Raw genomic sequence first — 12774 nt, forward strand, 5'->3', positions numbered from 1 at the left:
CAGCTGGAACGTGTTTACCAAACAAACAAGCAAAATGGCCTACCGCGAAAAGGGCTTTGCACGTATTTGCGACCGACACAATTCGTCCTATGCGACGAACGCGCCTCCAGCATCCCGGCGTGGGCGTCTGGCCCAGGCCGTTCTGGATCGCCTCTCGCTTTCCCCGTTGCATTCCCCCGTCTCGCATTCCCGACAAATTCCGCGACAAGCGAAACCTTGACCTCTCCCAGAACCCCAGCAACCGCATCACTGATGGCCGGACGGTGGCCATTTATTAATTTTTCTGCATTTCTCTGTTATTTTGCAGTGCGACACATTGCGCAGTTCAGCAATTGTTTTCTTTTTTCTTTTAGAAGATTAAGAGTTCCTCGTGGAGCAAGAAACCACAGAAACAAAAGACTTGCTAGCAGAGCAGGGAAAAAAAAGGAGACAGATGTTTGTAAAGCGAAAAAACTGGCAGGAAAGCTGCCAGTGGAGCAGGAAAACGCTGCCAGAAACGTTGCTAGTAGGGCAGGAAAATGTGAAGGCAGAACAGTTCAGTTATTAGCAAAAGAAGAGTTGCTAGCGTAGCAGTAAAAAAAATACAAAATAAAGTATGAAGAAGAGTTGCTAGCATTGGAGAAACAGGCAGAAAAAGTTCGTAAAGCATGACGACATAGTGTTTAACTGTTAGAAACGTTGCTAGCAGCGCAGTCAAGTATGTAGAAGAGTTGCTAGCGGGGTAGGGAAACAAGACAGAAGAGCAGCCAGACGAGCAGCAAATCACAGGCAAAAGAGTTGCCGTGGAGCAGAAAAACATGGAGGCAGAACAGTTTAACTTTAAAAAAAAAAAAAAAAAGTTGCTCGGTGTGAAACCAGTCTGGAAAGCTGCCAGTGGAGTAGGAAAACAGGCAAAACACGGAGGCAAAACAGTTTAGCTGTTCGACAAAGAAGAGTTGCTAGCATAGCAGTAAAAGAAGAATGTAGAAGAGTCGCTAGCGGCGTAGGAAAACATGAATGCGGAACAGTTCAACTGTTACGACAATGAAGAGTTCCTAGTGGAGCAGAAAAAAATACAAGCAGTAGAGTTGCAAGGGGAGGAGGAAAACACACACATTCTTCTGATATTCATTCAAACTGTACATTCTGACGATGTAATGATGTTATTCACTTTCAGGCCAGCAGGGGGACTCAACAGTCATTCAGTTCCCAATTTGCAATGCTGCACTACATATGGTACAACAGACGGAATTCAACTCCATTTCATCTGGAAATCTTAATTTAATTTTGGCGTAGAAGAAAACACCCATACATCAGGAAATAAAAAGCCATTAAATAAAGTCATTACATTGTTAATACAGCATGGATGGAATAAAATGTCATGACATAAAAGACATTATTTTCAATTCTAAATTAGATTAATTAAAGCATAATTGTAATTCAAAAAATTTTTTTCAAAATACTTGGCCTTATTGTTACTATTTCTTCAAGCACTTGCAGTCAACAACGTCCGTCCATGCAGACTGCAGGATGTCCTGTCCATGCAGCAGGAGGAGATGGACATCTGGTGAAACCCGAGCAACACAGCTGTCACCCGTCTCGCCCTCAAATGTTCCCTCTGCCAACGTACAACATGCCAGCCATGTCCAGAGCGTATTTGTCAACTCGGAGGAGGAGGGGGGGAGAGGGTGCTGCTGCTGGGTAGAGAGAGAGAGAGAGAGAGAGAGAGAGAGCCCACCACCACCATGACCCGGCGGCCATAGGTCAGCATGCTGGGGGGGTTTGAGTGGTTAAAGGGGGGCTCAATCAGGAGCGGGACATCTTAACCCCGCTCGTAAAACTGGCCCTGCGAGGCCATGAAACTCCGAGGTCGTTAACATAAATGACGACATTGAAAAGCATCTTTTATTTATTTCATGGCGACGTCATCACATTTCTTTCTGTTGGTATTTTTTCATTTAAAAAAAAAATTATACTGTATAACAGCATTTCATTCGTTTGCTGAAATTCGCAAATACTAGATTTATCATTTATTTGTGACATTTCTTTTGATCCATTTAATTCTATTTCCCCCCCTAAACTATTAAATATTATTAATTTGTAATCATTTTATGACATTCATTCTGTGACATTTCTCTTTTTTTTCCAGATTATGATTTAATGGCATTTGAAGCCATGACGCTGCAGCACCGCGCGTTGAGAAACGCCACGGAATGCATGGCATCTCAGCGGGCCATTTAACTCTAACCCCCTAACATAGCTATTTATAGCGATGTATGGTTTTCATCCAGTATGAAATAACGCACAACGTCTGTTATGCGATATTATTCGTAAATATTGCGACAAAACTCCCGCTTTTATCCCGAAAGGTGTCCCCCATACGTTCCCATTGCTTAGACGGCAAATGCATTCCCCTGTGTCTTTTTTTCTTTTTCTTCTTCTGATGTGCCACGTGATTTAAAGCAGGCCCTCCACCAGGCCTTTTGGACTCGTGTTACATTCGGATGGCTGCAATCTATTCAGCAGCTTCTTCTCACGTTGTTTTGATAACTGTGACGGCGAGTTGTTTTGAAAAGGCCTCGCTCGATGAAAGATTGCTTTCTTTTCTTTACCCGACGACTCCGCGTGTGCGCGAGGTATTCCTCACACAACTTGGAGTTCAAGTGTGGCATAACTGAGAACAAAAAAAAAACAAAAAAAATCCGCTCAGCTCACGTGTCGGTCTCAGCACGTTGTTTCAACTCGAGGAGGAAGACGTTGCCTTGTACCGATGCATTTATGGTTGTGTGGGCATGTTGCCACCTTGCACGGAAGCCTAAGCCTCTTTTGAATGGTTGGCGTGGTCCTACGTGGAGAGAGGGGGGAAAAAAACAAAGTTTACAAATGCATTCCAGACTTGAAGATTAGCTGGAGGGGAGGTGTTTTCGGGGTTAAGGCTAAAGGGTAGGGCTAAGGTTAAGGGTAAGAATGTTTAGGATTTTGTTTTAGGGGTAAGCTTAAGGGGTAGAGGGAGTTTACAGGGTAAGGTTCAGGGAGAGGAGTAAGTTTAAGTTTGGTTTAGTAGAGACGTTTAGGCATAAGGGATGGAATTAAGTTGGAGGGGTAAGGTTCAGGGGGAGAAGTACAGTTGGTGGGTGAGGTGGAGGGTACAGAAGTAAGTTAAAGAGGTAGGAGTTAGCAGTAAGGGTTTCAACTTGGGCGCTATAACTTAGTGAAGGGCTTAATGTTGGTCTGTCAGCTATAGGTTCAGTTTAGGAGTAAGGGGGTAGAAGTAAAATTAAGGATTAGGGGTAAATTTTACACGGCACAGCATTTGTGCCCGGGGGCATCCTTAAACTTGGACTTTCAGGGATAGAAGTACTGTAAATTTGAGGGGTTAATGGTTAGGCGTAAGGTTTAGGGGTAGAACTACGGTTTGTGAGCTAGGTCAAGGTACAGTTGGAAGTTTAAGGGCTTAATATTTAAGGGGAACATTTAGACTTATGACTAACGTTCAGAGATGGAAGTTTAAGGTGTTGGAGGGGTTGGATTCCGATTTTGGGTAACAATCAGAGATAGTAAATTCAACGGGGTAAGGATTACACTGAGACTTTATAAGTCAAATCATGGGGTTATGGATTAGGATTTCGGTTCAGGTGTAAGGTTTGCAGATAGAAAACAAGTTTGAAGCGTTCAGGGCTATGGGTAAATTTTACGGATAAGTTTCATGGATAGGAGAGACGCTTAGGGATAAAAGTAAGATGGAATTTAGGATTTGAGGTAAAGTTTGGACTTTGGAGTAGGGTTCAGTAATGAAAGTACGCTCAAGGTGTTGAGGGGTAAGGGTTTGATTAAGAGGTACAGTTTAGGGATAGAGAATCATGGTGTAAAGAGAATTCAGGACAAAGTTAATCAGAATCGGAATCATCTTTATTTACCAAGTATGTCCAAAAAACACACAAGGAATTTGTCTCCGGTAGTTGGAGCCGCTCTAGTACGCTAAGTGATCAAGTTAAGGGATAGAAGTCAGTTTAAGGTGTTAAGGGGTAGTATTTTGGTCTGAGGACACAGTTCAGGGATAGAGGTACGATTAAGGTGTTACAGGATAGGAGTTTGGTTGAGAGGTGATGTTCAGTGATAAAAGTTTAAAAGTCAGGATTTTGCCTGTGAACATTCTCTTTCATCAAGGTCATTTCATTTTCAGGGCATTGATTCCAATCACATGTGGACTGTTCTGGTTGTCTTAGAAGATTTTTCACCTCTCGTCTGAGCAGGCTTCATCACTTCATACACATAGGCTACGAAGGACGGCACTAGCCTCAGGCTAGTAATACAAACCAAAACAGTCGAGGTGTGATTGATTCAATGCCCTGAGAAGATTAGGAGTTTGATTTTGGGGGGGGGGGGGGGGGGGGATTAAGATAAGGATGTAAATTGAACAGGTTAAGAGTGAGAGAAAGGAGTGAGGATGGTTGAGGTTCAGGGTTAGTGGAACGCTTAAGGGGTTTAGGGTAAGGGTTTAGCCTCAGGCGTAAGGTTTCCGGATAGAAATATTTTCGGTGTTTCGAGTTAGGCGTTTGGTTTCAGGGAAAACCTTCCTTGATAGAAGAAAGTGAAAAAAATGTTAAGGGTTAGGAGTGAGGATATTTAGGGTTCAGGGTTAGCGTTATGTCTAAGGGGTTAAGGATTAGACTTTAGCCTTCGGCACAAGGTTCACGGATAGAAGTAAATTTAAGGGGTTTCGGGTTAGGAGTTCAGTTTAGGGACCAAGTTAAGGGACAGAAGTAAGTTTAAGGTTTTAAGGGGTTGGAGTTTGGTTTAGAAGTAAGGTTAAGGGATATGGGATAGGAGTAAGTTTAGGGAGTTTGTTTCGGGGACAAAGTTAAAGGACAGTAGTAAGATGAACTGCTTAGGGGTAGGAGTGAAGGTAGTTCAGGTTCAGGGTTAAAAGTAAGTTCGGGTTCGGGTTTAGCATTAGGGGGGCAGGTTCATGCCTAGGAATAAGTTCACAAAGGGATAGAGGTAGAAAAAGATGATTGTCAAGGCTGTTTTTTTTCCTTTGTCTGGCATGTGTTGCAACACTTTCTGGGTGACAGGGAAGCGTCAAGATTGGGCGGAGCCCAAAAGGAGCAATTTCGCCTGTCTGCAGATTCCGCGGAAAAAGTGACTGTTGACACATTCATCACATTTTCCGCCCTTCACACACATTCGCAAAACTAAAAAACAGGTGGCAATCATGAGCTACACTAAGTGTTCATTATGTGCCACCGGATCTTTTTCATTGGTGGCCTCCCGTCTTGAGTGAAAGTTCAGGGGTTTGTCATCGGGTCGCTCCCGAGATCATTTGGGATGACTTGTATGTGACTGCCTGTCAGGAGCGCGCATAGTTGACATGATTGGTGAGTCTGTGCTATGGAGAGCGGGATCCGCTGGGACCCCCGGGGGCTCCACGAACCAGTCCTGCAAGCCTCTTAGTTGACTTGAAGATTTGCAACACACACACGCACACGCACACACACACACACACACACACACACACACACTCACCTCCCTGCCCACTTGTTTAGTAACCACGTCTGGAGTTACAAAAGTAAAAACAACAACACAGCATTTGTACCCGAGGGCATCTTAAATCTTAATTACCCGCCCAATCATGAATCAGTCATGTTAATTAAGTTCAGGTACAAATGCGGCTCCTCCTTATTGGTTGGATGCAACGTGGAAGAAAATGGAAAAGAGTAAGGTTGTTTCCATCTTGAGTATACTTTTGTTTTTCCAACAATTTTTCCACTTACTGTAAATGAGGACACGGTGGGAGTATTGCCTTTGTTTGACTTGAATTGAATTGTATCATAATGTGGAATGTATTTTAAAGTAATTGGTGTTAATCGTATCAAAACTGGGGGGAATCATATTGTAAATGGATGTATTGTATCGTAACAAGAGTAGATTGCATCGTTGTTGGAGAGAATTGTATTGTAATTGTAGTGAACCCTCCTATCTGAATTTTAGTTCATCCTATTGTAATTTGAATTGTAATTGGAGTCAATTGTATTGGATCATCATTGGAGTATATCATATCTGAATTGCAGCGAATCACATTGGTGTTGAAGTCAATTGTATTGTGTTAAAATCATAATGAATCATATACAAATACTAATTACTATTTGTATCGTATCATATTTAGAGTGAATCGTATTGTATGGTTTATTGGCGTGAATTGTACATTAATTGAAGTGAATCAAATTGTATCATAATTAGAGTGAATCAGTTTATCAGAATTTTAGCAGTAGAGTTAGTCCGTAAACTATCATTGCTGGAGTGAATCCTATTGTGATTGGAGTGAATTGTATCGGAATAGAACTGAATCGTACTGACTTGTAATCGGAGTGAATCGTATCGGAATTAGAGTGAATCATATCAGAATCAGAATCATCTTTATTTGCCAAGTATATATTGCATTGCAATTGAAGTGGATCGTATTATAATTGGAGTGGATCGAAACAAAATTGAAGTGAATTGTATCGAAATGGGCGTGCATCGTATTGCGTTGCAATTGGAGTAAATCCTGTTATAAGTGAAATGAATCGTTTTGAAATTCAAGTGACTAGTATTAGAATTGGAGTCAATTGTATTGAAATTGGAATGAATGGTATTGCATTACAATTGGAGTGAATCCTATTCTAACTGGAGTAAATTATATTATACTTGGAGTTAATCGTATCGAAATTGGAGTGAATTGTATTTTATTGTAATTGGAGCGACTCTAATCGTTATTGCTATATTGTCGTATCCTGTGTGAAGCCTCACCATGGGGAGGTACTGTTGATCAATTGTTGGGTGCCGTCTTGGTCTTATGTTGTCAAAACGTGAACGGTATAACGAACAGGACTATTTTAAACACCACTTCTACTTGATGATGCTGAGGGCGCAGCAGCCGTTCCTCGGCATCCTCCATCCGGTCTCGGCTGGCAGCGCACAGCGACACGACTGTACAGCTTTTAGTAAGACGAGAAGAGCGGAAACGGCGGCGGCGGCGGCCCGGCGGCACGGTCCCCCGGCACGTGAACAGATACGCCGGTCCGATCCCCGAAGCTTGTCGCCGACAGATTGACGTGTGACGTTACGCCGCAGGAAGCTGGCTGTACCTGACACGGCTAACATTCCGCGGCGGGATCGGCTTTCGCGTGTGCTCATAGCAATGTCAATTCTCTAAAGCCTGCCAATTAGTGGGCTGACATCACCCGACGGGCATGAAGAGGCCTGGCCAGAGCGCAACTAAACACCCGGGAAATATAAACAAAAGTCAAGGTCATTACAAAATGGTGATTGTAAGTAAACGTAGACTCGCCATTCAGAGAACAGAAGTGTGATTTTACAATTCTTTTTTTAACATTGAGGATTTGTTTTTGCTCTTTTAAATGGTGATTATGAGTAAGCGTTGACATGCACATCTAATTTTGTTGTTCCGCTTTTTGAGTATCACATCATTTGGAACCATAGACTGTTGAATTTGATCGACGCTTACCCAATCATAACTGAAGTGCCTCGCATCATGATTGGAGTCAATCTTGCTGTATTGGAGTTGGACTAAATCGTATTGTATTGAGTCGTATTGTATGGTAATTGGAGTCAATTGTTTGGAAATTGCAGTGAATCGTATCATATCGTAATTGGGGTGAATTTTAGCATAATTGCAGTGAATCACGTAGTAATTGGAGTGAATTGTATTGTAATTGCAGTGATCACGTAATTAGAGTGAATTGCATCATAATTGGATTGAATCACTCCATAATTGGAGTGAAGCGTACTGATTTACATCGTATTATATTTGCATTTGCAGTAACACGTCATCGTAATTGAAAAGAATAGTATCGTATTGTTATTGGAAAGATTGTATGGTATTGTAATTTGAGTGAATTTTTTTCCTAATTGGAGTCAATCGTATTTCATTGTAATTTAAGTGAACCGTATCACATTATTATTGGAGCGAATCGTATGGTATCGTAATTTGAGTGAATCGTACTGCAATTGGAGTGACTCGCGTCATAACTAGATGAATTGCATCACGTCATTATTGGACTGAATCATTTCGAATCATCAGCACATAGCACAGTACAGTACATGAATTAATGTACAGTTTGCCTATCACATTTGGATTTATGGTGTTAATTATTTATGTGCAGTAGACAAATACACTGCAGCTCTAACTCTGCTCAGTCTCCTTGTCTGTCTCCTTGTAAATGTGGATATACAGTTGATATATATATATATTTTTTTTTTCTTTAATGTTGCCATCTGGGCCACCTTTTTTACTTTTTGTTGTATTTCCGTCTTTCCAATGTGCCGTCTTAGTACCCGCGCATCCATCTTCTCACCAGCGACCCTGCGGAATGCTTCTCTTTCTTCCCGAGCGTCCCGCAACATGGACAGCATGTTTTATTTTTAAAGTATGTATCCGGTAACAAAGGACACTTGAACTTCCCCTCGCTTGGATTACACGCGGCCCAGTGTAAGCTCATGCGCGGCGGCTAACGTGTCGGCATCGCGTCGTTGCACCCTCGGCGAGAAATGCTTTTTAATAGGCCCGGGGGTGCGCCAATGGCACCCGTCGCCCCGGGGGCTGTTGCCGGGATACTGCCGGCCGCCGTTGTGCCAAACACCACTCCGCGACTTTTGCGTCATGCGCTATCTTTCTGAGAGTTTCGAGCGCGGAATGATCGGGTTACTGCGCAGAAGTGCTGAAGCAGGTCGCGGTGGCCAGCTGCTCGCTCTGTGTAAAGTATCGTCACCCGTGTCCGAATTCTTGGCCGTTTCCCCCCGCCGCCTAGCGACGTCAGATTAGGGATTAGCGGCCAGGGAGGATTTGAACCGAGTTAGCGTTATCTTCAGTTCTAAATTCCAGCACAACCTGGCAAAAATTTTACACTTGTAGTTTTAAAATGATAGTTTTTTTTAAATATACAGTATATAAATCTGCCTAGATTTGATCTTACAATATGAAGTGAATTGATCTAAATAATAATTTTAAAAAAGTGAAAATAAATGTTTCTTGAATCTGACAAACTGCAGAAAAGCTAAATTTGAATGATTAAAAAAATCAAATCAAATAAAAAAATATATGAGGCTTCAAATGAGGCTGAAAAATGCTCAATTGTCAATGTAATAACACTTCTAGGACCCGGAAAAATGGATGTTACTTCATCTAATATCTTTCTTATGCCTACACATCCGTGCATTTTTTGAGCCGCAAAAATAGAACCACGTAAAAACCTCCGGTTGCTGGAATTGATCTCACTGTGTCCTCGTGGGGGTTTTTCACACCGCAACAACGAGGCGCTCTAAAACGGCCGCGCCAGCTTGAATCCCCGATCCACACGCTAGCAGTTGAGTAGGGCTTCTGTCAGTCTACAGCAAAATTGACCTCACTCTTCCAATACTTTTTAAGTGGTGTAGTCAAAAGTGCGGAGGCGGTCAGAAATCAGTATCCTGTCGGCGGATACGAAGTAAATGTCTTCCACCATGCATTTCTAGTTTGCCTGTTTTGTTTTGTTTTGTTTTGTTTTGTTTTTTTTGAACGGCTAAACTGTCTGTCATATTCCGGGTCATTAAGACCGCGCCAAGTGTTGACTGCTATGGAAAAGGCCGCGGCTTAAAACAGGTTCAGTGACAGATTTTAACGGTTTGACACGTGTTCCTTACATTTGGCAGCGGCTGGAGGAAATCGTGGATCGTGTTTACCCAGAAAAAAAAAAGCTCAGTGTCCTTGGGAAGAGAAAGGATGGGGAAAAAAAACAAATCCAGTTTTACTTGTTTGCGGAGGATCAAGTTTACAGTTTGATGTTTTTGTTTCATTTGCACGACTTGATGCCTTGCTGAACAGTGACCTAGTGGTTAGCACGTATACCTCAAGTAGAAGAATAGAATAGAAAATGAATGGATGGATGGGTGGCATTTAATGCTATTAACATTAGCGCCGTTTTTGTTGAGCCGTAAATGAAAGTACCAGTATATAGTGGTCAACGTGACTTATCTTGAATACCATGTACTGTTCTCGGTCGATGACAAATGGTTCGTCAGAAACATTCACTTACACATACAAAAAACATTGCTATGAAGCAAACGTCTCCTCCTTTGAATTATCGGACTCTGACTCATCATTTCTTTTCCGCCGCAGGCAACGTTCATTTTCCCAAACGCGACGGCAACATAATATCACGTGAATGAGTCGCCGTGTGACAAAAGTAAATAAATGTTCATGACACCGTGGGAAATGGTAATGTGGAAAACAAACAAATGATACTTGTTGTAATTGTCAGGCAGTATGAAAAAGTGTGTCACACATAATTTGAGATTCCAACGTCATTTCAGTTGCCAAAAAATGATTTTTCTTGTCTTTGATTTTAGAGACATTATTATTACAAATGCGGCAATGATTTGTCATTCCTTGTAATTTGAGTGAATCATATCGTAATTGGAATAATTCATATCGTCATTGGAGAGAATCGTATTGTAATATAATCAGAGTGAATCGTATCGCATTAGATTTGGATTCTTAAATTCAGCGAATCGCACCATGGTTTGAGTCAATCGTATCGTAATTGGTGTGAATCGTAACATATCGTAATTGGTGTGAAACGAATCATATCATTATGAGAGTGAACACGTCATAATTGAAGTGAATAATATGATATCGTAATTGGAGGGAATTGAATTGGAGCGAATCTTTCCACATCATAATTGGAACGAATCGCATCTTACTGTATTTGCAGTGAATCGTATCGCGTCACAATTGGAATGAGTCATATCCCTTCGTATTACTATTTCGCATCATAATTTGAGTGAATTTGATCACATTATATCATAATTGGAATGATGAGATTTTAACAGAAATGTGTTGTATTAATAAACAAAATGATGATATTGTTACGAGATGTTGTTGTAGGAATAACATAATGGGATTTTAACAAGATTTTAACAGGATATTGTCATTCAACTAATATAATGCTAAGGTCTTAGTGGGGTTTTGTTATATAAATAATCATGCAGAAATGTTATCAATAAAAGCGATGAGATTTTAGCAGGATTTTGTTGTGTACATAACAGTGCTGAGATTGTAACAAGATTTTAATGGAATTGTGTTGCATCAATGACATATTTTAGATGTTAATGATTCGATTTTTAGATTTTTATGATTTTGTCATATGAATAACGATGCCGGATTTTATGAATAACATGAATAACTGAGATTTGAACCTGCTTTTTGTTGCAGGAATAACAGGACATGCTGAGCGTTCTGGTGGGAGTACATCCACAAACTTTAAGGAGACAAGACCGAAATACTCGCAAAACGAATGCATGGAAATGTCGGTATGCGTACCTCACATATTTTTGTTCCGACCTCATTAGCTGGCCAAATAGTCGCCATTGTTGCGCTTAGCATTGCTTTTAGTGTATTCCCAGCGAGAATATCGCATGGGTGGGTATGGGGGCACAATGCCGGGTTGCCAGGCAGTTTTAGCGTATAGGCCATAAATTATCGGCGCTGCATCGGACACTGGTGCTTTTGACTCATGTGGATTTCCCCTGCATTAGTCACCCAGTGAAATATACACACACACACACACACTCAAGTATGTCCATATAACCCCCCCCCCCCACACACACACACACACACACACACATACCCCACCACCACCACCGCCTCCCCCCAACACACACATACACAGCGTGAGAGTGATGTCCTGCGATGACTGACAGCCGTCGCTTAGCTTCCGTCAGCTGCCGGGCCAACTGCTTTGGAAACACGTGTGAATGGGTTATATCGTGGCGGTGGCGGGACAATGAACAACACGGATTAAGACATTTACGGCCCATTTAAAGTTCGTTTTGTCAGGGTACGGTGGGCTGGGGGCGGGGGGTTGATACGCACCCGCGATGCTCGATGACAGCATGACGTAGCCGCCAAATCATAAACACACGCACATGCATGTCAAATGAAGTAATCGAGGCTCGGTGACGGGTTCCCGCTGTCCGGGCCTTAGTGTAATTAATGATGTAAGGGTGTCGAGTGTCGCCCCTCGTAAAAATATCTCATTTAATGGACCGCCACGCGGGTCGCGTTGTCCTTTCGCTCGCGCGTTAAAAGGCGCATTAACGGGATTTTGTTGTGCAAATAACATCAGGCAGGGATATGGCCAGGATTTTAAGAGGGTTTTGCCATATCGGTAACAATACAGATATTTTAACAGGATTGTGGTTGTGCAAATAATATCATGTTGGGTTTTTAAGAGGAGTTTGTTGTAGAAATGAAATTAGGCTCAGATTTTAACTGGATTTTAGTGTATAAACGACATATTTTGGAGATGTTAACACTATTTTAATGGGATTTTGACATATGAATAACATAATGCTGATATTTTTAGAGGATTTTGCCAAATTAATAACATGTTGCAGTGATTTTAAAAGGGTTTTGTTTCATGAATATAATAATGCTGAGATTTTACTAAGATTTTGTCAAATATTGACATAATGCTGACATTTTTAAGAGCATTTTGATTTATAGATATCAAAATCCTCACATTTGATAAGGATTTTGTTGTATAAATAACAATGCCGACATTTTAATGATATATTAACTGACTTTTTGTTGCATAAATATGATGATAATAATGACTTATTACCAGGATTTCAGTGGGATTTTGCCATATGAATGACAATGCTGACATTTTAACTCGATTTTGTCATATGAAAAACATAATGCTATGTTTGTTATGGGATTTTTTTTTAGCATAGTGCGTAGATTGTTACCAGATT

Source organism: Phycodurus eques, chromosome 8 (assembly GCF_024500275.1).
Source record: "Phycodurus eques isolate BA_2022a chromosome 8, UOR_Pequ_1.1, whole genome shotgun sequence".
In the NCBI taxonomy this organism is placed as follows: Eukaryota; Metazoa; Chordata; class Actinopteri; order Syngnathiformes; family Syngnathidae; genus Phycodurus; species Phycodurus eques.